Raw genomic sequence first — 26,586 nt, 5'->3', positions numbered from 1 at the left:
AGTTGCGATTCTTCCGAGTACTTTCATCATGGTGGCTGCTGGAGTTTTGGTCGAGGGTCGAGAGATCCGTCTCGGAGCTCTCACCTTCATCGCCGACGACTCCGCCTGGCTCCAGGAGGCTCCACTCGACGTTGATGCGCTCCCCGTCCGCGGTGCGACGCATTTTCGCGCATGTGTCCGCGGTGTTCTGCTGCGGCAACCGTCGACCCCGTATCGGTCGACATCCCCATCGACCACCCTCCCGGTCTCCCGCCAGCGCAAGCGCTCGGGCCGGTCGAGGATTCAGCGGTGGGTGAGGCACGCGGTGGCTCGCCAGACGGCCACCACCCAAGTTGCGGCAATCGAGCCCGACGAATCTCTCTACGGCCTGTTCGATCTGTCGACTGGCTCCATAGAGACTGCATCCGAGTGCGATAGCAGTGATCCAGCGGCGGAAATCATGATGGTCGACGGGCCCCGCAGTCCCCCTGGCTTCGCCCGTGATGGTGGACCACGCGACGGAGGCGACCCCGCACGAGACCACGAAGAGTACCAGCCCGAGCCACTCGACTCCCTGCAAAGAGAAGAACTTCGCCGCAGGAACGTGGATGTCCTGCGTACTCCCATCGCAGGAGAAACCCCCGAGGCTCGCGCCTTGGAGGAGGCACGTTTGGCCAATTTGGCCGAACGCACTCGACTGGAGAGTCTTCAGCGAGCACTCGACGAGCGTGCGCGGCAACGAGTTCCTGACACCAGTCGACGTCAACTCTTCCCGCCGACTCAGGTATATCGAACCCCAATCCAGAATTTGGCAGCTGCGACCCGTATAGCAGAGTCCATTCAGCCCTCTCAGTCGGAAGCTGGCAGAGGCTTGATGCAGATCAGGGATCTGCTCCGGGCAGCAGGAGATCAGAATTCGGCCGTGTCGCAGTCGCGCAACAGAATTCACAGTCGATCCGTCGCTGCGAATACGGTTCAGTCGGCTCACAGCCCCAGATCGCCTCCGCGGCGTGAAGGGCGCGAGAATCGGCGAGACCAATATGGTGACCGACTCGACCGAGATGATAGGCGTCGAGTGCCCAATTCCCCTCCGAGGGGTGGGTCTTACGCTCCTCGGCAGCAAGATGACAGACGTCAGCTCAGTGCGGGGCGAAGAGTTCCAGTCGACCCCAGAGAACCAGGCTTCGACGCGCGATCCATTATCGTGCAAGGTTGGTCGACCGGAACAGAGCCCATCGAGGTGGACTCGACAGAGATGCGCCCACAAGCAGTCGAGTGCATGTTTCTGGTCCTGAATGTTTCAGCAGAGCTATCAGAGCCGCAGTTATCCCTCCCAATTTCAGGTTGGCAACAGGAGTCAGCAAGTTCACTGGTGAGTCTAAGCCTGAAACTTGGCTTGAGGACTACCGAGTGGCGGTTCAGATTGGTGGTGGGAACGACGAGGTGGCCATGAAGCATTTGCCCCTCATGCTGGAAGGTTCTGCCAGGGCATGGTTGACTCAATTACCTCCTAGCAGCATTTACACTTGGGAAGATCTGTCCCGAGTGTTCATCAGAACGTTTGAAGGAACTTGCAAGCGACCGGCTGGACTGACGGAGTTGCAAGTCTGCGTGCAGAAGACCAATGAGACTCTCAGAGAGTATATTCAGAGATGGATCACTTTGCACCATACTGTGGAGAATGTGTCTGATCATCAGGCAGTCTGCGCCTTTAAGGATGGCGTCAAGAACAGAGAATTGAGTTTGAAGTTTGGTCGAACCGGTGACATGACCTTGAGTCGGATGATGGAGATTGCTACCAAGTACGCCAACGGCGAAGAAGAAGACCGACTCCGAAGCGGCAAGCACAAGCCGAGTCAGTCGGAAAAGGGAAACACCAGTCGGAAACAGAAGCGGAAGGCTGAACCGGCAGCTCCTGGAGAGGCTCTGGCCGTGACTCAGGGAAAGTTTAAAGGGAAACCAAAAGGATCCTGGAACCCTAAGAAGGTAAAGGATAAAGAAGGGAACGACGTGATGGATATGCCGTGTCACATCCACACGAAGAAAGACGAAGAGGGGAATATCATCTACCCGAAGCACACCACTCGCCAATGTCGACTCCTGATCCAGCAGTTTCAGGGAAAACAGTCTAATAACAAGGAGAAGGAGTCGGACAAGGCCGAAGACAAGGAGGACAGTGAGGAAGGATATCCGCATATCAACTCTACTCTGATGATCTTTGCAGATGTGGAGAGCAAGAGTCGATTGAAAGTCATTAACCGAGAGGTGAACATGGTTGCCCCAGCAAAAGCAAATTATCTGAGATGGTCCCAAACACCCATCACCTTCGACCAATCTGATCACCCGACTCATATTGCCACCCCTGGGAGGCAAGCTTTGGTGGTCGATCCAGTTGTTGAAGGCACTCGACTGACAAAAGTGCTGATGGACGGTGGTAGTGGGCTGAATTTGTTGTATGCAGACACGCTGAAAGGAATGGGCATTCCGATGTCCCGACTGAGCACCAGTAACATGAGCTTTCATGGAGTTATACCAGGAAAGAAAGCCGAGTCACTCGGCCAAATAGCTCTGGACGTGGTGTTTGGCGATTCGAAACATTTTCGCAAAGAGAAGTTGACGTTCGAGGTCGTGGATTTTCAGAGTGCATATCATGCCATTTTGGGGAGACCAGCTTATGCACGGTTCATGGCTCGACCATGTTACGTGTACCTCAAATTGAAGATGCCCGGCCCCAAAGGAGTGATCACTGTCACCGGTGATCGGAAAAAGGCAGAAGAGTGCTTTCAGAAAGGCTCAAAGATTGCTGATTCCCAGGTGACAGCGGTCGAGTTCGAAGAATACAAGCAAAACGCAGATCCGAGTGACTTGCTGCGATCCAAGAAACCCGCCACAGAGTCTGCATTTCAGTCGTCCGGTGAGACGAAGCCTGTTCACATTCACCCGACCGACCCCGATGCAGCTCCGACCCACATCTCCACAACACTCGACCCGAAATAGGAAGAAGCGCTCATCCAGTTCCTCCGTGAGAACTGGGACATTTTTGCATGGAAGCCCGCTGACATGCCAGGTGTTCCCAGGGGACTGGCTGAGCATCGCCTAAGAGTCGACTCATCTGCAAAACCAGTCAAAGAGCATCTTCGGCGGTCCGCCGTCCAGAAGAGAAAAGCCATTGGTGAGGAAGTGGCTCGACTGTTGGCGGCAGGATTTATCCGAGAGATATACCACTCCGAGTGGCTCGCTAATGTCGTCATGGTTCCTAAGAAGGACAAATCACTCCGAATGTGCATTGATTTCAAGCACATCAACCGGGCCTGCCCGAAAGATCATTTTCCTCTCCCTCGCATAGATCAAATTGTTGACTCGACCGCGGGATGCGAGAGACTGTCTTTTCTAGACGCCTACTCCGGGTACCACCAGATCCGTCTGTACGGACCCGACGAGGTAAAAACAGCTTTCATCACTCCATTCGGGTGCTTCTGCTATATCACCATGCCATTCGGCCTCAAGAATGCCGGAGCCACATTTATGCGAATGATTCAGAAGTGTCTACTCACTCAAATCAGTCGGAATGTGGAAGCGTATATGGATGATATCGTCGTCAAGTCACGAAAAGGTTCCGACCTGCTCGCTGACCTCGCCGAAACATTTGCCAACCTCAGAAGGTATGATATCAAGCTCAATCCATCAAAGTGCACATTTGGAGTTCCTGGTGGCAAGTTACTCGGTTTTCTCGTTTCCGAACGAGGAATCGACGCTAATCCAGAGAAGATCGGCACTATTCTCCGAATGAAACGCCCTGTGCGAGTGCACGATGTCCAGAAGCTTACTGGATGCTTGGCCGCATTAAGTCGATTCATCTCACGACTCGGTGAAAAGGCATTGCCTCTTTACCGACTGATGAAGAAGGCAGACAAGTTCGAGTGGACTCCAGAAGCTGATGCAGCGTTTGCCGAGCTAAAAGCTCTGCTCTCCACCCAGCCGGTGCTTGCTGCTCCAATCAGCAAAGAGCCTCTGTTGCTCTATATCGCAGCCACAGGACAAGTCGTCAGTACTGTGCTTACGGTCGAGCGGGAAGAAGAAGGAAAAGCTCTCAAAGTTCAGCGCCCAGTGTATTATTTGTCTGAAGTCTTGACTCCATCCAAGCAGAGATATCCTCATTATCAGAAGCTTGTGTATGGAATATACATGACCACAAAGAAGGTTGCTCATTATTTCTCTGATCATTCCATCACAGTCGTCAGCGACGCTCCACTATCAGAGATTTTGCACAACAGAGATGCAACTGGTCGAGTGGCTAAATGGGCGATTGAACTTCTTCCCCTTGATATCAAGTTTGAGGCAAAGAAAGCCATTAAGTCCCAGGCAATAGCAGATTTCCTCGCCGAGTGGATTGAACAGCAGCAGCCGACTGAAGTTCACTCGGAGCATTGGACCATGTTCTTTGATGGCTCTAAGATGTTGAATGGTTCCGGTGCTGGGGTTGTCCTGGTTTCCCCCAGAGGAGATAAGCTCAGATATGTGCTCCAGATTCACTTTGATTCCTCCAACAATGAGGCAGAATATGAGGCCCTCTTATATGGGTTGCGCATGGCCATTTCACTCGGCGTCCGTCGCCTGATGGTCTATGGCGACTCGGATTTAGTGGTCAACCAAGTGATGAAGGAGTGGGACGTGAGAAGCCCAGCCATGACTGGATACTGCAGTGCAGTGAGGAAGCTGGAAAAGAAGTTCGAGGGGTTGGAGCTCCATCATATACCCCGACTGAAAAATCAAGCAGCTGATGATCTAGCAAAGATAGGTTCCAAGAGAGAAGCCATTCCGAGTGGTGTGTTCTTGGAGCATATACACACTCCGTCAGTCAAAGAAGATCCTTTCACCGAAGAAGCTCCACAGCCCAAGAGTGCCACAGATCCGACTGAGGTTGAAGTCCCAGCAGTGGTCGACTTGATCATGGAGGTCTTGGTGGTCATTCCCGACTGGACAGTTCCATATATCGCGTATATCCTGAGAAAAGAGCTCCCGGAGGATGAGGAAGAGGCTCGACAGATCGTCCGTCGATCTAAGGCCTTTACCGTAATCAAAGGACAATTATACAGAGAAAGCGCGACTGGAGTTGGTCAGAAGTGCATAACACCAGAAGAAGGTCGACTCATCCTCAATGATATCCACTCGGGGACCTGTGGTCATCATGCGTCCTCTCGGACCATCGTGGCCAAAGCATACCGAGCCGGATTTTACTGGCCAAAGGCGAATGAGATGGCAAAGGAGATAGTGGATAAGTGCGAGGGATGTCAGTTCTACTCGAATATGTCGCACAAGCCTGCATCAGCCCTGAAGACCATTCCACTCGTCTGGCCTTTCGCAGTATGGGGGTTGGACATGGTCGGTCCTTTGAGAACAGGGCGAAGTGGCTTCACGCATGTACTGGTGGCAGTCGACAAGTTCACCAAGTGGATTGAGGCTAAACCAATCAAGAACCTTGACGCCGGTGCTGCTGTTAGCTTCATCAGGGAACTAATATTCAGATATGGAGTCCCGCACAGCATCATTACGGATAATGGGTCGAACTTTGACTCGGAGGAATTCAGAGATTTCTGTAACTCTCAAGGCACACGAGTCGACTACGCTTCAGTCGCCCATCCGCAGTCGAATGGACAAGCAGAGCGAGCCAATGGCCTGATTCTCAAGGGATTGAAACCCCGACTGATGCGTGATCTCAAGCATGCAGCTGGAGCTTGGGTCGACGAACTTCCCTCGGTGCTTTGGGGACTGCGGACCACACCTAATCGGTCGACCGGAAGAACTCCATTCTTCTTGGTCTACGGAGCTGAAGCAGTCTTGCCGAGTGATCTTCTCCACAATGCTCCTCGAGTTGAAATCTACAACGAAGCAGAAGCTGAACAAGCGCGGCAGGACGCAGTCGACCTTTTAGAGGAAGAAAGGGAGATGGCTCTGATCCGGTCGACCATCTACCAACAAGATTTGCGTCGTTTCCACGCCAGAAATGTTAGAGGTCGAGCCTTCCAGGAAGGAGATTTAGTTCTCCGAGTGGATCAGAAGAAACAACACAAGCTTGCTCCTTCTTGGGAAGGACCCTTCATCGTCACCAAAGTTCTCCACAACGGGGCGTACCGTCTTTACAACGTTGAGCATAATATCGACGAGCCCCGAGCTTGGAACGCGGAACTACTCCGCCCATTTTACACTTAAGTTTTATCACTCGGATGAGTTGCAATAAAGTACTTCTGTAGTTCATGGACCTCGAAATAATAAGTGTCATAGTTCCTCCATAATTTTTGTCACTTTTTATTTTGTCCAATAAAATTCCCCCTCAGTGGGTGACTTAGCCGCGAATCCGTTCCGCCTAAGTTTGTAAAAAATCCTACCGAGTGGTGAGCCAGACTCCCACTCGGAGGCTTAGCTGTGAATCCGTTTCGCCTAAGTTATCAAAATCCTACCGAGTGGTAAGCCAGACTTCCACTCGGGGGCTTAGCTGCAGTCCAAGTACTCGCCTAAGTTATCAAAATCCTACCGAGTGGTAAGCCAGACTTCCACTCGGGGGCTTAGCTACAGTCCAAGTACTCGCCTAAGTTATGAAAATCCTACCGAGTGGTAAGCCAGACTCCCACTCGGAGACTTAGCTGCGAATCCATTTCGCCTAAGTTATAAAAAATCCTACCGAGTGGTGAGCCAGACTCCCACTCGGAGGCTTAGCTGCGAATCCGTTTCGCCTAAGTTATCAAAAATCCTACCGAGTGGTAAGCCAGACTTCCACTCGGAGGCTTAGCTGCAGTCCAAGTACTCGCCTAAGTTACCGAAATCCTACCGAGTGAAGAGCAAACCTCTCACTCGGAGGCTTAGCTGCAGCCCAGTGCTCGCCTAAGTTATGAAAATCCTACCGAGTGAAGAGCAAACCTCTCACTCGGGGGCTTAGCTGCAGCCCAGTGCTCGCCTAAGATATAAAAATCCTACCGAGTGAAGAGCAAACCTCTCACTCGGGGGCTTAGCTGCAGCCCAGTGCTCGCCTAAGTTACCGAAATCCTACCGAGTGAAGAGCAAACCTCTCACTCGGAGGCTTAGCTGCAGTCCAAGTACTCGCCTAAGTTATGAAAATCCTACCGAGTGGTAAGCCAGACTTCCACTCGGAGGCTTAGCTGCAGTCCAAGTACTCGCCTAAGTTATCAAAATCCTACCGAGTAAAGAGCAAACCTCTCACTCGGGGGCTTAGCTGCAGCCCAATGCTCGCCTAAGTTATGAAAATCCTACCGAGTGAAGAGCAAACCTCTCACTCGGGGGCTTAGCTGCAGCCCAGTGCTCGCCTAAGTTATGAAAATCCTACCGAGTGAAGAGCAAACCTCTCACTCGGGGGCTTAGCTGCAGCCCAGTGCTCGCCTAAGTTATGAAAATCCTACCGAGTGAAGAGCAAACCTCTCACTCGGGGGCTTAGCTGCAGCCCAGTGCTCGCCTAAGATATAAAAATCCTACGAGTGAAGAGCAAACCTCTCACTCGGGGGCTTAGCTGCAGCCCAGTGCTCGCCTAAGTTATCGAAATCCTACCGAGTGAAGGGCAAACCTCTCACTCGGGGGCTTAGCTGCAGCCCAGTGCTCGCCTAAGTTATGAAAATCCTTCCGAGTGATAAGCCAGACTTCCACTCGGAGGCTTAGCTGCAGCCCAGCGCTCACCTAAGTGGATTAAGGAATAAGTTGATTGCAGTAAGCGCCCTGCTTTGAACCTGCAAAAGACATTTCGAGCCAAGAGCAATCATATTCAAACGACAAATTCAAGTTCGGATCGATACCTAAAGGAACCGGAAGTGCTCAGGCGCTAAGCCCGTTAAGGTTTATCGGTTACAATTCCACTCGGCATACCGAGGCAAATTTAAAGCGTCGAGCTTAGAAGAAGTTTTTTACCCCTCCTGTGGAGGGCTGGAAGGTGCAACAAACTCATCAAGATCAATCCCATCTGCGATCCGAGTGGCAGCCGCAAGGAAAGTTTCCATAAAGGACCTGAAGTCGTGTTTCTTGGTGTTGGCCACCCGGAGGGCCGCCAGCTTGTCTTCTCGCGCATCTTTGCAGTGAACTCGGGCCAGACACAGAGCAACATCTGCACCGCACCGAGCCGAGGATTTTTTCCACTCCTGCACTCGACCAGGGATCGTGTTCAAGCGAGCCATCAGCGACTCGAGGTCATTCTGAAGAGTCTCCCCGGGCCAGAGCGTCGAGTCGATGCGAGATGTGGCGACCTTCAGCCTTGCAAGATAGTCCACGACAGCTGCAACACGGGACTCCAGTCGGAAAACATTCATGGCAGCTTCGTCGTCCATCGGAGAATTGACGGGGTCAAGGTTTGGTTCCAGCCGGCTAGTTTCTTCTTCAAAGTTTTGACAAAATTCTGCAAGGATGATCACCGAGTCAAGGCAATGGTCGAATGGAAAAACCACGGTTGGAAATGATCGCCGAGCATAGAGATTTACCTTCAAGCATAAGAAACAGCTTCTTGGCAAGACCATTCAGGAAGGCCTCCAGATCTTTTTTCTTCCCAAGAGCAGCTTTCAGATTGGCATTTTCTTGCTCAAGCTTGGCGACTGAAGCTAACTTCTCGTCAACAAGCTTGATCTTCTCAGCTAGTTCAAGGTCCTTCTTCCGTTCGGCCTCCCTCACCTTACCTGCAAGTTACAGCAAGATCAGATTTTGAAACAAATAAAGGGAAAAAGCAGTCGTCAAGGTCTCACCAAACATACCTTCGGTCTCCTCCTTTGCCTTAGTCAGATTCTCCTGAACCAGCTTCAAATTCAGCTCGAGCTGAATGTGCTTGTTTTCCAGCTCAGAGTAGCGAGCCACAAGATCACAGGAGTTCTGCGAAGAACCAATCGACTAAAATGTCAAATATAATTCACTTCCGAGTGAAAAAGGAAAAATCACGCGTTTCTAAGACTACAGCCGAATACGAGCATTCGACCGTAGTCTCGGGGACTACACCCAGTGGGTGCACTCAGCGTGCCCCCACTAATCGACCAGTCGAAGACAGAGTCGACCAGTCGACCGGTTTGTGAAACCCAGTCGCCTTAGTCGAATGACGGAGAGACTGAAATTATAAAGCCTAAGGCCGACTGCCAGCAGTCGACCTTAGCCTTGGGGACTACACCCAGTGGGTGCACTCAGCGTGCCCCCACTAATCCTATTTGAAGACAGAGTCGACCAGTCGACCTCAAAAAAAAACAAGATGTATTCTCTAAGACTGTAACCGACTGCCAGCAGTCGACCACAGTCTCGGGGAATACACCCAGTGGGTGCACTCAGCGTGCCCCCACCGGTTTGCGAAATCCATTCGCCGTAGTCGAATGACGGAGAGACTGAAATTATAAAGCCTAAGGCCGACTGCCAGCAGTCGACCTTAGCCTTGGGGACTACACCCAGCGGGTGCACTCAGCGTGCCCCCGCTAACACGGAGTTTAAATCAACACACCCAGTGGGTGACTACTATAAATTCTGGAAAGAAAAGTTTTTTGATAGCATATCCTAACAGAACAAGTGGTGGTCGACTGACCTGAACATTCCTTTGAAGGGCGGAACTGGCGTCATAAGCTGCCTGGCTCGCATCCCGGATGGTCTTCAACTGCTCCATCATGATCCCTGCCTGGCGTATCGCCTCCTTCGCGGCGCCAGCTTGGTCCTCTGGGACGTGGTGCGTCGTGAAGAGGGAGGGCTGCGGAGCACTCGTCAGCGGATCTGCGAAGGACACAGTGTGTCGAGTGGTGTTCTCCTCCTCCGCGACCAGAGTCTCAGGCACCGTCACATCCTGGGGCACCCTGCTGGCAGACGCTTTCCTTCTCATTCTGTGCTTTAGTGGTTCCTCGTCTTCATCGTCATCAGGGAGAGTGATAACAACATTGGATGGAGCTACAGAAAAGAATCAGAATTAGAGATCATGAGTCAGTCGACTAGAAACGGTGTTAAGAGTATAATACCAGGTTTTGAGGTTGCTGCGTCCTCCATCGCATGGTCGTCAGCCCGGGCTGAGGTCTCAGAAGTAGCAGCACTGCAACTCCAAAGAGTCAGTCGACTAACTCCAGCGCCAACCAGAGATAAAGTTCACACAAAACAAGAAGACGTAAGCAATATGATTACCCTGATATGGTGGGGATGGACACCTTCATCTTCGGCAGGTGCTTGGTCGGCTTCGACGGGGCCGCCCTGGGCTGCTTCGGCGCCTTTTCAGTCGGCGCCGGAGAGGTGGTCCGGGGGCGCTTGGTCGACTGAGTAACAGTCGCGACCCCCTCGCCGCGTTCAGTCGCAGGGTCATGAACAAGTTTCGACCGCCTTTCCGAGCGCGGTGGTGCGACCTCCTCCTCCTCCTCCTCTTCGCCGTCCTCATCGTCATCATCATCATCGTCATCGTCATCATCATCGGCCTCGGCGGCGTCCGAGTCCCACTCCTCCTCCTGACTCTCGCCCCCGCTCGCTTCTCCCTCCTCAGTCGGAGCCTGCGCTCCGTTGGGCATTGAGTACAGTTCAGTGAGGGCCTGATGGACAACAAGACAAAGATCAGTCGACCGATCGACAGAGAAAACAGAAATAAATACGACAAAAATACAATGGGAAGTGGAGCAGACATACCTTGTTTGGGTCACTGTGGCAGTCGAGTGGAGGAATCCTTCTGGCTCCGCGAGGGTTATCCTTGTTCCCAGTAACAGCGGCCATCCACCTTTCCAGAGTGGCATCGTCGACTGTTTCTGGGTTAACCCGAGTCACGTCCTCAGTCCCACAGTACAACCACATGCAGTGGCTCCGGAACTGAAGAGGCTGGATTCGGCGCCTAAGGAAAACTTCCAGGAGATCCATGCCCGTCACTCCCTCCCGAACCAACTGAACTACGCGCTCCATCAACATCTTCACGTCAGCTTTCTCCTCCGGAATCAGCTTCAGGGAGGAGGGCTTGTTCACTCGGTCCATGGTAAATGGAGGGAGCCCACTCGACTGCCCCGGTGTCGACTCGTCCTGGCAGTAGAACCAGGTCGACTGCCAGCCTCTGACTGACTCGGGAAATGTCATAGCTGGGAAGGTGCTCTTGTTTCTCACCTGGATCCCCAGACCTCCACACATTTGGACCACTCGGGTTCTTTCGTCGCCTGGACTCGCCTTCTTCACAGTTTGAGAGCGACATGTGAATATGTGCTTGAACAAGCCCCAGTGCGGTCGACAGCCCAGAAAACTCTCGCACATGGACACAAACGCGGCAAGATAGGCGATAGAATTCGGGGTGAAGTGGTGGAGTTGCGCTCCAAAAAAGTTCAAGAAACCACGGAAGAAAACGCTCGGCGGCAAAGAGAATCCGCGGTCGACATGGGTAGCCAGAAGCACGCACTCACCCTCTTCCGGCTGGGGCTGCCACTCTTTCCCCGGAAGCCTCGCAGCTCCATGGGGGATCAGGCCCTCGTTGGCCATGTCGAGGAGGTCCTTCTCCGTGATGGTCGACTGGATCCAATCTCCCTGGACCCAGCCTTTCGGCAGGCGGGATCTGGACGAAGACCCACCGCGGCTGGTGGATCTCCCCTTCGCCTTCTCCGTCGCCGACGCCTTCTTCGCGCGCTCCAGCGCCGCCGTCTTCTCCTTGACCATGGCTTCCGGCGGGGCGCGTGAGGAGAAGTGGTGCGGGGGCAAGAGCGAGCGCGTTGGGCGGAGACGAAGGAGGCAGAGAGAGAGAATGCTGAGGCACTGTTCAAAAAAACCCCGCCGGGCGCATTTATAAGATCCCTTCCGAGTGGATGACAGGTGGACCCGGCAGATCTAATCATATCCTGGAACTGTTACACGGGCGAGATACGTGGCGAAGAAAGCGGCGCGAGAATCGAGGCGTCTATGTCCCGTCCCATCCGAACGCCGCAGTCCGCTCCGCTTCGCGCGTTTCCCCAAATTTCGCATCCCGCGGAATCCGCTAACGGCAGATCAGTCTGTCAGGCGCGGGATTTCCTGCGATCCGTCGCTCGGAAATCGACGAAGCCCGAAAGATCACTCGACGAAAGAAAAGAATGGATCGAGTCGACTGAAGACAAGTTGCTCACTATCAACGAAGAGATTCTCTGGATTCAGGACAACGCACGACCAGTGTGCAAAGGTCAATCGGAAACAGCATCAACTCCTCCGTCACTCAAAGCCTCAATCCATTCGGGGGCTAATGATGGGGTCATGTACCTAGGGTAGGGTCACAGACCTGATCTAAGTACCCTGCCCAAGGACACCCTTAGAAGAGGTCACCTTCCAGTCGACCAACGAGGGATTCACTCGACTGACTTGAAGGACTCGACCACGAAGACTCACTCGACTACCAGGAGGTCAAAAGGCACTCTGCACTGCAACGGCCTGTAGTTAAGTAGACTTTATGATAGTTAAGACACTTTATGTGGGACATTACCAGTAACGCCCCGGACTAAATACACCTTAAACCCTTCATTACGTGGGCTGGCTGGGGTCCTGGCGCACTCTATATAAGCCACCCCCCTCCACAGGCAGAAGGGTTCGGCACCCTGTAACTCATATACACACAATCCACTCGACCGCCTCCGGGCTCCGAGACATAGGGCTTTTACTTCCTCCGAGAAGGGCCTGAACTCGTACATCTCTTGTGTTTACAACTTCTCCATAGCTAGAACCTTGCCTCTCCATACCTACCCCCCACTCTACTGTCAGACTTAGAACCACGACAGACATCCTTTGGCCGCCGAGGTGGGACTAAATTAGAATGGCTGCCGCACGCCAAGGTGAGACAGAAGCGACGCGGGCCCGACCGAATCTATGAGTTGGACTGCGTGCACTGGCCGGCACAGTGAGAGTGCGCCACGGCGCGCGTGGGCCGGCCCATTGACTCTGCGCGCAGTGCGGGGGCAGGGTCGGCGGGGGTGAGGACTAAAGTTTAGTCCCACCTCGCCCGCCGAACAACGCCGCGACTGCCTTATATACCTGCCTCCCACCACCGTTTCAAACTCCTCTGATTTCCGCCCCGCCCCGTCTCTGCCCCATTGGTATGTGCTGCAGGCCGTAGCTGGGCCGAAAGGCCGGCCCTTTCGCCGCCCGGCTTGATCGGGCCGGACCGATTACGTGCAGCTGCGGCCTGCAACCACGGTTGGGCTTTTTTTTGCATCACTATTTTTTTTGCCTTCTATGAGTCACGGCGCGGGGGGAGGTGGGAGGGGCGCATCACTATTTTTTTGCATCAGTACTTTTTGCATCACTTTATAGAAAAAAATAGTAAGTTCTTTATAATTAGTTACTATAACAATACTAAGTTTGGGGTCCACCGGCTAACGTTAAAATGGTTGCATTAAAAATTGCATCATGGAGAAGGAGTAGGTATTAGCATCGGTAGGGTTTTAGTCCCGTAGAAGGTTTCCCTACCGTTGTTGGATACTTTGATCGATTGTAATGCGACATGGCACTGGGATAGATTTCGACAACTTTTCACGTTTTATTTATTGCTTTCGTGAGACACTACACATTTAAATGCGTGTGTGCAAGTAATATTTTTTCTATCCTAAAATGTATCAGTTTGCCTCTGCGATATTACATGTACTGTTGTTGTTCCTACTCGCAGCGGTCATTTTTTAATTAAAAAATATGCCCGCCGTCCTGAGTTGGTGCGATGTGGATAAAACCTGCACAATTTCCCACGTCGATTCTGGTGGAGTACATATGGGCACGGCCAACGTAGGCCCCCACGCAAGGTTGGAACGAGAACGGACACAAAACGAACGTTGCGTCACGTCCGGGCAGTGTTTTTGCGATTTTTGACCTGGAAAACCCTAGAAAATGCGCCGAGCGCCGGAAAAATACGCGAATTGGCGTGGGTGCTGTGGATGGTGATGGCAACGTGTGGAAAAAGTGTCATGGCGTTTGATGGAGAAGAAAAAAACCGTAGTTGGGGACCCCCTCCCCGGCAGATCGAGAGGTAGGTGGTTGCACTGGGGCTACGTGATGGCATACATGCAATTGCACCAAAGTGTGCATACATGTGGGAACGGCCAACGTAAGCTCCCACGCAAGGTTGGAACGATAACGGACACAAAACGAACGTTGTGTCACGTCCGGGCAGTGTTTTTTGCGATTTTCGACCTGGAAAACCCTAAAAAATGCGCCGAGCGCCGGAAAAATACGCGAATTGGCGTGGGTGCTGTGGATGGTGATGGCAACGTGTGGAAAAAGTGTCGTTGCGTTTGACGGAGAAGAAAAAGATTTTGGTGCAATTGGCGTGGGGGCCTACGTTGGTGCTGTTTATGGTGATGGCAACGTGTGGAAGAAAAAGTGTCGTGACGTTTGACGGAGTAAAAAAATCATAGTTCGGAACCATATTTACAAAAATTTGTTTTCCGTTTGAAATTAAAAAAATAAACAAAATGATAAAATAAACATATTTAATACTGTGATATGGCTCTACATAACTGCCCGGCAGTACACTGTCTGACAGTGAACTGCCCGGGCAGTTAGGTAAAGTCATATCACAATATAAGATATGACCATGCAATGACTACCGGAGGCGGCTATATAAACTGGTGTGGACACCATCCGGCTACCGAGGTGGGACTAAATTAGAATGGCTGCTGCATTGGCCGGCAGAATGACAGTGCGCGGCGCCGCGTGTGGGCCGGCCCATTGACTCTGCACGCGGTGCGGGGGCAGGGTCGGCGGGGGTGAGGACTAAAGTTTAGTCCCACCTCGCCCGCCGAATGACGCCGCAACCGCCTTATATACCTGCCTCCCACCGGCCTTTCGAACTCTTATGATTCCCGCCCCGTCCCGCCACTGCCCCGGTTGACTGTGCTGCAGGCTGTAGCTGGGCCGAAAGGCCGGCCCTTTCGCCGCCCGGCTTGATCGGGCCGGACCGATTACGCGCAGTTGCGGCCTGCAACCGGTTGGGCTGGGTTTTTTTTAATCATTATTTTTTTTGCCTTCTCGCGCGCTGAGGGACGCCACGACCGGCTTATATAGCCGCGTTCGTGCTCTTTGTTAGATTTAAAATAGCTAATACTAAAGAGATTTGACGTTACATACCTGCCCGGGTAGCTATGTATAGTCAAATCACTATATTACCTAGCAATTTTTTTCCATTTTGTCCCTTTGTGCACTTTTTTTTAAAACGTATGTTTAATTTGATGTTAGTCATGCAACTTCAAAAAATAAACGGAAACATGCATCTCAACGTTACGAGAAACATGTTGCGTCACGTCCGGGGGTGTGGTATGTGGTGTTTTCACCGAAAAAATTATTGAAAAAAAGCCACACAAATTTGAGTTCATTTCAAGGATGTTAAAAAAAACTTCATTTGCAAGTGAATTGATCAGTGCCGGTTGTATTGCTGGTACAAGGTGGCATGCACGAAACGTGACCCAATTTTGGGAAACAGTGGGCATGCCCATCTTAGGGCCCCACGCAAGAGTTGAACGATTTCGAACACCATACGCATGCATGGGCATTCGGTAGAAACCTAAAATTCGGTTTATACCATTCGGTTTTTTTAGAAATTCGGTTAGCAAAAGTAGAACCCGAAATTAGCAACACAAAACAGCTAACCGAAAATTCGGTTCGGTTTTCGGTTTTATGCCGAACAGTTGCCTTGCTGCTGACAAGTTACAGCGCTACTTTGAGGCCCTGAGACTTTTTATATAGCCAAGGACCTTAGCCGCTTGAGAAAAGCTGGTCGATGTGGGACTAAACAAATAAGATAGTTCACTGCTGCTACAGACTCCACTAGCACGATTGGGCCATTCAATTTATACGGACAGCCCAGGCCCATGAGGCCATGACACAGAAAACTGGTTTAGCTTGCACGTGGGCCTGCGCACAAAAAAAGTAGCTCGCACATGGGCTAGCTGGACACGAGCGCGTGGCCGCGAGTGGCTGCTGGCTTCGCGAGATGTGTGGCCAGCCTGACGCTTGATGTGAGGGAGCCTTGTACTTGCCTGGAGTACTGGGATCGCTCGAGTCTTCGGTTTTTCTTTCGGTTATCGGTTTCATACCGAACCTACCGTTTCGAGTTCGGTTATTAAAAGTAAAAACCGAAATTTTCTGTAGTAGCAGCAAAAAACGAAAATTCGGTTTTTTCGGTTTCGGTATCGGTTCGACATTCGGTTGGTCGGTTTTTATGCCCACCTTGCACGCATGATGGACTTGTGGATAGATGTGTGTCCAAAAAGTTTGAGGTCCACCGGCTGACGTTAAAATGGTTGCATTAAAAAATGCATTAATAATTTCTAAGGTTAAAAAAACATCGAAGATAATGGCTCTCTTTTTGAAGAATATTCATGATCCATGTGAACCTTCACAAGCTCTGAGCAGGTGAAGACTCACATCGATCATGCATATCCTCCAAATAGAGTCCCACGAACTAAGATGTTTGTGCATTGACCGAAAGAAAACTATATAAAGGAGTCAACGGCGCGCCGGCTTAGCGATGTGGTATTAAACTACAATGCATGTTTTTAATAAATGCATCACGGGCCAGCCGGCGGTAGTTTGACGGGACGGGCCAAGTGGCCAACTATGGCGTGACCACGTCGATGACGCCGTACGTGCGTGCATGGCATGGAAACCAAGCCGCCATTACCTCGCCCCAAGACCGCCTAGCCCCGCCGCCTCCACGCACATCCTCACCCGTCCCCGATCCGACGGTTGCACCGCCGTGGCCGTCCAAACTCCCTTCCCTGCCGGCCTGACGGCGGCCATACAATCCTTCATCTGCGCGCGCGACTTGGATCTCAGGCCCGGCCGTGCCGTCTCGGCAAATTCGCCGGCACCCTAAACCCTAGGACGGGTCGTCGGCCAGCGCGCTCGTGTGGGCAAAGGGCGTGCGGCTGCCACGACTAACCCACACCGGGCGGGGTTTGGCAACGGGGGCTGCCGGTGCTCGTCTAGACGACGGAAGGTATGGTATTAAACCATATGTAATCTTTTTTGAATCTCGTAACTAGTTAGATAACTGGCATCTTATTTAGAATGCAAGAATTGGGAGATGTGTACTACTCGGTTGAGAAGTGGTGTGAATTGGTGGAAAAATTCACACCCAGACAGCGCATGATGCTACGTGGCACAAGTTTGAACTGTATGTTGAGAATTCCTTCCGTGAAAATGAGGAAATTTTTTATTGGAATTTATGATTACAACGTATGATAGTACTAGAAAGCGATTTATTATTCGACCAAATACAGACGGCATCAGTGTGCTTAATGAAGATGTTTACGACATATTCGGGCTACGTAACGAGGGTGATGATGTCAGTAGCATGATAGCAACAGTACAACTAGATGCCAAAAAAATGGTTCCGAATCGGTTTCTAGACAAAAGAACAGGCCTAATCCTCATCGATGAGTTGATAAAAAATATTGTTGATACTCAGTCATATGATGATGATTTTGTGAGAAGGACCGTACTGGTTCTCATAGGTACAGTCTTAGCACCACAATCCACCAAGTTTGTTCCTTATCGTTATTACAAAATGGTGGAGGACGTGAACGCTATCAAGTCATACAATTGGAACGATTTTACGTTGAGGGTGTGCATGGATGCTATTAAAAAATCGGTCGAAGATCTTGAAAAATTCAAGTGGCCTATCGGGAACTTGGCTCTTCTTCAGGTACAAGAAATTTGTAATAGTTGTATGTACATATATATTTTATGTGATCTATGTGTCCGACTAGTTGTGTTTACTATCATGCAGTATATATACTGGGAAAAAGTTGAGCCAATTGGTGTGGATACATTTGATCCTTTGTCTCGTGAATACCCACTAATGGTTAACTGGCCAGAAACGGAAGGGAAAAAGAGAGACGACTATGACAACATGCACGGGCGTGGCACCGGCAATGTAAGTCAATAAGTATAGTCCTTATTGGTTGCAAATAGTAATTAACTATAGTTGTTATTTTATTTATTTATTTTTTTGTTGTACAGCTTGAAAATTGTGTTAGCCAAGAGTACAGACATGCTAAGGTAGCACGTGAAGGGACTGTCCCAGATGAAGAAACGAAGAAACCTAAACGGAAAGGTGGTGGCAGGAGTAGAAAGCCAAGCACGTCAGGGGTTTCATCGAACACGACTAACAGTATGGACCGTGTGATGACATACATAAAGCTGCTTCACAAGGAGGTTCTCAATATACCCGAAAGATGTGCACAGGTAATGTAGAAGTTATATTAAACATGTTTTAGTTGTTCAAATGCTGATCGGGTTTCATTTGTGTTTGTAGATGGTAATGGAAAAGTTGAACACAGAAGGTGTGCTGTACAAACCCAATAAGAGGGACAGCAATGATGAATTTGTTAATGTACGTCAAGGAGTTGGGATGGAGAATGGCCAGTACAAGTCATCAAAATATTGGCCAGATATTGATTCACCTACCGACGTGGAGCTAGTAACATCTTTCACGTGTTTCAATGATACAGACGTGCCCGTTGATGACACGGGTGCTCCGACGACGACACCGGGTAAAGGTGACGCTACTGATCCTTTCATTATACACGATAATGAAAAGTCCCCATGTTCGTCATCAACTGTACGTACAAAAGAGTTTCCGTCTATGTCCAGAACCCCGCAGAATGCTGATATTTCTGATGAGTCTATGGATGGTTTGTCACCAACAAAGTCTGAAGACATGTCTGAGAGTTTCCCGACAAAGAGCAATATAGGTAATGGTGAAGGCAGTCAGGACAATGAAGGTAAACGCAAACGAAAACCGTCGAAATATTGTCAATCCCCGTACGACCTTCTCATTACCCACAAGAAACGTGTTAAAAAAGTAAGTCAAGTACTACTTTATAATTCATTCATGCGTTACGTAAATTTTTTATTATTTTTAACAGGTGTAGCTGCATTGTTTTAGATCTGTTTGCATCGTCACCATATTCAATTCTGGCAAGTACTCTTAATATGACTCCGGATCACATAGAGGCAGCCAGAGTTTTTGTTGAGACTCTCGCATCGACAAAGAAGCATGCACACCGAACCGTGGTCGATATGCCGCCACCAGATGGGGACATATGCACGCCAGCTATGCTTCACGATGTCCTGAAGTTTAAATAGTTGAATGGCGCTGTAAGTATGAGTTTGGTTTTAACAATACTCTCATTTGAACTTCGCAAGTTGATAGAAATTTTTTGTTTATGTATGCAGATAATCAATGCATATTCTAAACACCTACAACACCGTGATTTCTCTGACCGTTTCATATCAACAACGTGGTTCCCAAAATTTATGTTGGGTAGGGCTAGGGGAAAGACCAAGTCAATTAATGATTTAGAATCAGAACAAGTTACAAAGAAAGCAAAAGTCGTCGCAAGAGTAATGGATGAGTATTTCAGACGGGACAAGGTATTTCTTTCATATTTATTTGTTTTTGTTATTCATTACTATTTAATTGCGCTAACATCATTTGATTACTATATAGGCATATTTTCCTATGCACGTTAATGATAATCATTGGATAACCATAGTGATGCACACCGTCAAGGAGGAGTTTCAAGTTCTTGACTCAAATTCTAAAGGCGCAATTAGCCAAAGAATTCGCAATATGATTGGCACCCTGGTACGCTAAAATTTTCACACTCGCATTCAGAAAATTATTGAGTCATACATTAAATTCTGGTTTGTTAATTTGTTTCAGAGAGCTGAAATATCTAAGGATATTATGGAGGCCAACTCTATTCTTGAATCAAAAAAATTTCCAGATGTCTCATCATGGCCAATTAATGAGTATAAAATACCGGCACAACATGATGGGTAAGTTAAATGAGTACAAGAAAGTGCATGCTATATCCTAAGATGATCACACATGTTTATTGCAGAGTGTCTTGTGGAGTTTTTGTGATGTGATGCATAAAATACTGGAACGGAGATCGCTGGACACATGAATTTGACCAGCAAGAGATTAATGAGTCAAGGCCACGTATTGTCGCGGAAATCATTTTTTCTGAGGTCAACAAATTAGAGAAAGTGAAGATGAAAATTGTTAAAATCATGGAGAAGGAGTAGGTATTAGCATTGGTAGGGTTTTAGTCTCGTAGAAGGTTTCCCTACCGTTGTTGGATACTTTGATCGATTGTAATGCGACATGGCACTGGGATAGATTTTGACAATTTTCCACGTTTTATTTATTGCTTTCGTGAGACACTACACATTTAAATGCGTGTGGGCAAATAATATTTTTCTATCCTAAAATGTATCAGTTTGCCTCTGCGATATTACGGACATGTTTGGTTCATGACTTAGCTAGCCACGCCAAAGGTGTGCCGTGCCACATCTTTCTAGGTACACGTTTGGTTTTTTACTAAGGTTAGGCTTGCCACAGCTGGAAGAGGCTTTTGCTGTAGAAATTTGTGCCTAAGGTGTGGCGCTTGTTTTAGCCGCCACACTTTGCTGTAGAAATTTGCTGTAGAAATTTGCCCCTAAATGTAGTGTTGTTGTTGTTCCTACTCGCGGCGGTCATTTTTTATTAAAAAATATGCCCGCCGTCCTGAGTTGGTGCGGTGTGGATAAAACCTGCACAATATCCCACGTCGATTCTGGTGGCAGCAGCGGCGCTGGATCCGACGAATATTCCAGGCCGTGCGGTGGCCGCCCGCCGAGGCAGTTGCGGGCCCGCGCACTCCAGCTAGTGCGGGCTGGCGCCATTGGTCGTGCGCCACGCGCGGGTCTACTGGCCCAGCACCCGGCCGACCGACAGGCGCGCACGTCTCGTCCCGTCCCAGCCAGCGGGCACATGCAATGATCCCGAGGGAGAATATGGCGATCTGTCGGCCCATAAACGACGTGCGTCGGGCGCGTGGGCCGATCCTCTTCGTGCGCGTTGTGCCGAGTAGGTTTAGTCCCACCTCGCCCGCGGAGAGACGCACCGACCGGTTAACATACCCGCGTCTTCGCCTTCTCACAAGCTCGCTACAGAACATTAATGAATGCCCTGCTGTGCGCCATGGCCTCCCCGCTCGGCGGCCAGAAGGCGTTGTAGTTTACTGTTCATGCGCGCAGCCGGCCACTGCTGGGTTTTTTTTAAAAAAATTGTCACATACATTAAATTTTAAAAATGTTCATAAGTTGACTAAGCCATGACAGCAGAACACATTCATACAAATATAATATGTTTCACACATAAAAATATAAATCGCATGTCCTCATATAAATCGCATGTCTCATAACATTGAACAAGGTGGCATAAATATTAACTCAAAGTGCCATGTCTATTATTCTTAAACAAATAAACTGAAAGTGGTAATGACTTTCATCGAACAAGGTGGTTTAAAGAATAAACTCAAAGTGCCATGTCTCTTATTCTTAAACAAATAAATTGAAATTGCCAGTGCCTTCAATTGATTATGAATACTTCATCTTTATGCCCGGTTCTCTTTATGCCCGGTTCCTACATAACAAATTGTAAACAACTCATCAGACAATTGTGAAGAGAGAACCAGAAAATAATTAAAATTATGGAAAACTTACTTTTCATTCTCAGGGCACGTTTGCCGTCTATGGCCCTCTCTCTTACAAATGCCACAAAGAGGACCGGTTTTTTTCTCAGAAAATGATATTGGTCTTTCATTTTTTGTAACATTTGGATCTTTCTTTGCCCGCCCTGTCCTGCTCTGTTTAGGGGCGCCCTTCGTGGAAACTTTCACGAGATCACCTATGACATCAACATATTGTTCCGGCTGACGTGGCTCCTCATGCACATTTCTTGTACTACCAACGGCATCATCATTAGGGACCTTTTTCTTCGCTATTATGTTCTGCAGACACTGCATCAACTCATCATAGACGAATGGATCATTTGAAGCAACATGAAAAGCTTCAGCTCCTGTTATACTGAGTTGACTATAGCGAGCACGCTGCTCTGCCCCTGTCCAACCCCAGCCAAACAAGTCACTCTTTCGCTGTGCAGGCAGCCCACCTCTCGCAACTTTCGACATCCTCTTAAGGATGCAACATTTAGGTATTTTAGATATTTTGAGATGAACCAACACATACAGAATGTGTTTGCAAGGCAATCCTTTCCGAAGCATTCGTCCACAACTGCAGTCTATCGTATTCTCAGAGTTTTCAGCTCGATAATTCACGCTGAACTGAAATTTCCGGTTATTCCTCCATGTCACGATGAAGGTGTGGCAGTCAACTCCCACTAGCGTCTCAAAAATCTCAAGCTCTCCCATCTTCTTCAGATCTTGTTGAAGAATATAAAAATTGGAATGAGTGAATACTTTGGCGGCATGCTTCTCAATATCCTTATATTTTGTGACTGATGGTGGCAATGACTGATTTGAAACACAGTCATCATGCGCCTCGTTCTCATGTAGTCGGACTATGCAATTCTCATAATGCACAACTAGGTCAACAATAGTCATACCGCCGTCCAAGTGCAGGTGAAGACAAGAGTTAAGACTTTCACTCCTCTGATTACTGCGCATACCCAGAAAAAAACCATCTAACAGATATGATGCTGCCCACAGACTCCTCTTCCTGTACATCCTACTCAACCACTCTTCTGTTTTATCAGTCTTCCATTTACGAACGAAAGCGTGCCATCTCGCCTCAAAGTTGGCTGGAGAGGTGGAGTAGTACAAGAGTGCCCTGAACTCACTTAGCGATTTGTAATTAAGGTGCTTCTGCATGTTTTTTTCCAGGTGCCATGAGAAGAGACGGTGCAACACATCAACCAAAACCAACCGAATAGCTTGTATCATTGCAGCGTCTCCATCTGTGATGATTGACCTTGGCTTTTTCTGACAATTGGCCTTCAGGAATGTCTGGAGCAGCCACACGTACGTCGCTTCGGTCTCATCGGACACAATGGCACAACCAAAAACTGTGGTGCAACGGTGATTGTTTACACCAACAAAGGGGATGAACGGCATACCGTATCTGTTCATCTTATATGTGCTGTCGAACACCGTGACATCTCCATACAGTTGATAGTCCCGCCGCGACTGTGCATCGCACCAAAACATGCTCTTCAAACGGCCCTCCTTATCGAGCACGTACTCAAAGAAAAACTCTGGATCCTTCTCCTTTCTGCTCCTCATAATCCCAATTGCCATGTTAGCATCACCCTTCGCAATCAACTTTATTTTTTCTCGGCAACATAGGTTGTACACGTCTCGTCTCAGAAACCCACACTTATCATACGAGCCATACCTGCTAATGAAGTTGTCAACGATGATATGCTTTCTGATCCCAGCTCCTTCCATCGCCAAGATCTCAGCTATCTGGTGATCTTCCATCACTCGATGTGACCGCAGAAATACCACCTCATCTGGTCTAGCCAACAAATGGTTGTGATCATCCATAAAAGCTGCCACGAACCAAACTCCACATCCTTTGTCCAACTGCACGACTAAATGTGCGCCACACTCGCAACGAGTCTCTGGTCTTAGCCTGCGGGTACGGCCCTCCGGGTTTAAAAATTTACTGCGACGCTTTCCTGCCCTCGAGCAAACGTATCTCCTATACCGAACAGTGGTCGAAAGTCCTTTTCCTCGTTTCACCTTATCTTTTCTGATACTGAATCCACGGTCTTTGGCGTAGTTATTATAGAACATGTGAGCCTTCCATTGTGATGCAAATGTCATACCCATAACCTTCAACTGTGTCTCCAGCGCACGTTGCTGGATTTCAGCTTCCTCAATGTCCATATTAGCTCCATCCTCATGCTCATATCCATCTTCACCACTCCAACCATCAAAGTTAGCCTACAATATTCCACATAAGCAAGTGTAAGTTGTCATTACCAACTATTTATTATTCAATGACATCTTAAATTTTGGACCGAACCTGGCTTATGTTATCCCCGAAAGATTCAACACCATGATTTTCCTCGTTGTGAACGTCAATATCCTCCTGCACATAAAAAAATCATATGCACGTGCAAGTACCATATGGTTCTTCATGCGACAAAAAGAATGTACAAGACACTTACGTTTTCACTACAAGCACCCTCCTCCTTTTCAAAATCCTCCTCTGGTAAATTATCGTACGACGACCAGGATTCATTGTCGCTGCCATCATCATCATCTTTACTATCATTACCATTCGTACGATCAACACTATCGCTACCATCCCACTCACTCGTGTCCAAAAACAGATCCGTAAATCCAGTTTCTTTATCCATTAAATGATCTCTCAACCTACACTGCAATATTATAATAAAAATTGATCTATCAATTTTAAATCAAATTAAATGTACTACGATCATACAGATGAGAAATTCTTATCTAACAAGTGATTGCACATAATTATTTACAGATTCAATTTTTTTGACGAACTAGAAGGCTTACATGGCATGCACGTGCACTTCGGCCCGCCTGGCGTGGCTGCAGACGGCGAGGACGTTGCCGGAGAGGTTGATCACGGAGTTGCGGGCGGCGACGGCATCCATGTAGGCCACGTCACCGCGACGACCTGCACGGACGCGACATCACGTACGGCGGGCGACTCGAAGATCTGTCCGCGCCGGCCAGATCCCGGGTGAAGACGGGAAGAAGGCGGCGATCGGCCGAACGGGAAGACGTTGGAATTGGCAGCGTGATCACGTCTAGATCGGCGGGGAAAGGCGGCTATCAGCGGGTAAGGGCGGCGATCGGCGGGGCGGGGCGACGTTGGAATGGGCCGCGTGATCAGCGCAGGTCGTGGGTTTTTTTCGCACGACGGGGAGAGGGTAGTTGCGAGCCAGCCGTATCGGCTCGAGCCGTGCGCTCGGCTCTACCTGTATGGGTACGCCGCATACGGCGCGGGATACGTTAAGCACCGTATGCCCAAAATGCCCTTATACGTTAAGGGGGGGGGGGGGGTTGTACCGAAGCAGACCTCTTGTCAATCAGTCTGATCTAGGGCTTAATTTCTTTGGATGACTTGAATGTAACTTACCACCCACATGATTCCCTTGTCTTTTTTATGGGCGATTCCTTGTCTTTTGCACACTTAATTTTCATGTAGTTCAAACCTGTTGAACGTCTTGATTTATATTATTTTTCTGCTGGTGATGATTCTAGTGGTAATTTGCTTTAGATTCCGAGTACATGAACAGAAGAAACCATTCACGTGCTATACAAACCATTACTACTAGATCTACAATTGTGAATCTAGTGACATATCCTAAGTTTGTTTCTTGTCCATCTAGGTGCAATAGGTGTTATTCTTCTCATGGCGGTTCTATTGTTTCTTGTTATTCTTCACAAAGAGAAAAAGAAGACCAAAGAATTCTACAAAAAAAAACGACGGTCCTACATTAGAGCAGGCAAATACCATTAAACTTTTCAAAAAGGGGGAGCTCAAGCCAATTTTGAGGAATAGCAACTTAATTGGGAAAGGTTGCTTCGGTGAAGTTTACATGGGCCTTCTTGACAACAAACAAGTTGCAATAAAGAAGCCGATCAATGGTAGTGTGATAGAGAATGAACAATTTGCAAATGAAGTCATCATCCAATCTCAAGTCATCCACAAGAACATTGTTAGGCTCGTTGGTTGTTGCCTTGAAGTTGAATCCCCCATGCTGGTCTATGAGTTATCTCCCAAGGAAGCCTACATGACATTCTTCACAGCAACAATAACAAGGTTGCTCTCAACTTGGATGCACGTTTAAGTATTGCTGCACAGTCAGCGGATGGTCTAGCTTATATGCACTCACAAGCAAATATTAAAATTCTACACGGTGATGTCAAACCAGCAAATATACTCTTGGATGAGAACTTTGTACCCAAGATTTCAGACTTTGGCATATCTAGGTTGCTTGCGAGAGACAAGGAACACACTGCATCAGTCATCGGCGACATGAATTATATGGATCCGGTATATCCACAGGAAGGCCTACTCACCGAAAAAAATGATGTCTATAGTTTCGGAGTTGCGATCTTGGAGCTTATTAACAGGAGAAGGGCCATACATTCTGAGAATGATAGCTCGGTTAAGAGTTTCCTTGAAGCCAGTAAGAAACAGAAGAAAGCGACAAAATTGTTTGACAAGGAAATTGCAATAGCAGAAGATTTGGAGCTTCTTGATAGCCTAGCAGGTATGTCTGTGGAATGCCTTAGCCTTGATGTAGATCAAAGACCAACGATGATGGAGGTAGCTCAGCGGCTACACATACTAAGTCGATCTCGGAAAGTGCAAGATGTTTGTCACTAAGTTATTTCTGAAAAAATCCTTAAAACTTGAGCGGTAAAGGTATCATTTTGTAATGATAAAATTTGTAGACATGTGTCTAAGGTGGACGATGTTCGTATGCCGCATTTGTAACCATGTTTCTAAGGTGGCCAAATGTTTGAAGGCTGCATTTGCAACCTTGAATGAAAGCTAATGTGGTTGAGTCATTTGTTTTAAGCTTGCTCACAGTTCATACGTCGTTCTTCTTCTCTCATCCTTACAACTATTGTATGTGTGTTATTGCCTTAGATGGTGCAGATGAAGCCAAATTTGTAAATACTTGCTACTCGAGTGATCTTATTTCTCTGAAACATCATGCCAACCAAGCATATGATTTTTCAAGCCTTCATGCTGCCATTGAGTTGCTGAAATGGGGGTTGATGTTGTCGGCTCAGTGGAAAAGTAGAAGGTGCTGGAGTTAGTGGATCAGGACCAGGGGTC

General features: G+C 48.8%; 1 pseudogene; it reads left to right on the top strand.

The window, feature by feature from the left end:
* Positions 1 to 26,137, top strand: part of LOC123080014 (wall-associated receptor kinase 1-like) — a 44,680-nt pseudogene extending 18,543 nt beyond the window's left edge.
* Positions 26,138 to 26,586: the final 449 nt, after the last annotated feature.

Source organism: Triticum aestivum, chromosome 1B, assembly GCF_018294505.1.
Source record: "Triticum aestivum cultivar Chinese Spring chromosome 1B, IWGSC CS RefSeq v2.1, whole genome shotgun sequence".
Lineage (NCBI taxonomy): Eukaryota > Viridiplantae > Streptophyta > Magnoliopsida > Poales > Poaceae > Triticum > Triticum aestivum.
Note: the sequence above shows the minus strand (reverse complement) of the source record. Positions and strands in the feature narration are given on the sequence as shown.